Source organism: Condylura cristata, unplaced genomic scaffold (assembly GCF_000260355.1).
Source record: "Condylura cristata isolate star-nosed mole 26May11 unplaced genomic scaffold, ConCri1.0 scaffold00003, whole genome shotgun sequence".
NCBI lineage: Eukaryota > Metazoa > Chordata > Mammalia > Eulipotyphla > Talpidae > Condylura > Condylura cristata.
The window spans coordinates 4,370,021-4,371,520 of record NW_004567104.1 but is presented as its reverse complement, the minus strand read 5'-3'; positions in this window follow the sequence as shown (position 1 = coordinate 4,371,520).

Below are 1,500 nucleotides of genomic sequence, written 5' to 3'. Positions count from 1 at the left end.
ATCTTAAAAAAAAAAAAGACATACAATTTTAATGGCATTTTTTTTTCTGACAGTGTTTTTAACATAACCTGGAAGATACAGTCATTGTGTAAGGCAAAAGGTCAACTGAATGTATTCAAAGACTTCTATTCCCATCACTAGCTTTTGAGAATAAATTGGGAAAGATAAAATGCTTATTAAAATATTCAATGGGTATACTTAATTGAGTTCTAAATTTAATTAAATAAATTAATATGAACTAAACTTTACAATTTCTTACTATCCACATCACAGTTTGTATCTCCGACCACTGTCCCTGTAAGTGACTTTGGTTTCTTCAGTTTACATAACAATACATAAGCCTGGAATGTCTATCATCTATCTTATTTCAAACACCCATGTAAAATCCATATATAGCTCCTTAGTGTATGTTTCCAGTTCATGTATACTATCAACTCTATTTGAAACCTGTCAATTTCCTTATGCATCATGCCAGCAATCTTTATATGTAACCAAATATTTAAAGCAAGCATAGCCCTGTTTCAGACATTATTTCAGCCTATTTCCTTTAGATCTCTATGACCAAATATAGGAAGATAGAAAATCAATAAGCTGAGGGGTTTGTAGTTTCTATTTTTTTATTTGATAGTGTTAACAAATATTAAGATTATCAAACTATAACAGATCAATCAAATAAAAGATATAAAAAGTAAGGATTCTTAAACATTATAAACTTGTAACAAATAAGAATGTAATTTTTTTCTCATGACTAAATAAACTATTAATGCTTTATAATTCAATCTACGGAACAGTTTCTATTTATTCTAAAGGGTCTAGATTTCAGAGACATGCATTTGTTAGAATATATTTGTAAAGTGTTTTCAAAGTAAGACCTTTATGACATAGGAAATATTGTCTATAAAACTATATGATCATCTTGATCATCGATATTTTCTGATGTGTGTCTACTGAATGTACATAAAATATCATATCTTTTGGGGAAAGCTTCATAATCAAATGGAAAAATAGTATACATGAAAATTTGTACAGATTCATACTAAGTATCAGGTCATTTGTCCTAAAGTTTCAGTCCAAAGTTCATTTTAGGCATCCCATGAAGTTAAAAACACTGTAATTCATTAATTTGGAAAATAATATTTTGAATAAACTATTGGATTATAATTAACATTGTTAATTTAAGAAAATCAGTTCAAAATTAGTATATTGTATATGTACCAAACTATTAGAGTTATAGTGACCAGAGGTTGACAATCTGAGGTTGTTCTAGTCAAATTCCTTTTTTTTTTTATTATAACAGTTTATTTTTACATCATTTTGTACATTTTTTTTCCCATCTCACTTGTAATCCCCCTGGGTTTCCCATCACCAAGTCACCCCTGTGCTATCACCATAATCCCATGACCTCCCCTTCCTACCCCCCATTTTTTATCTCATTCCCCACTCCACCCCCACAAAATGTCTCTGGTATATGGATATTCATTATTTTTGTTATTTTCTCGC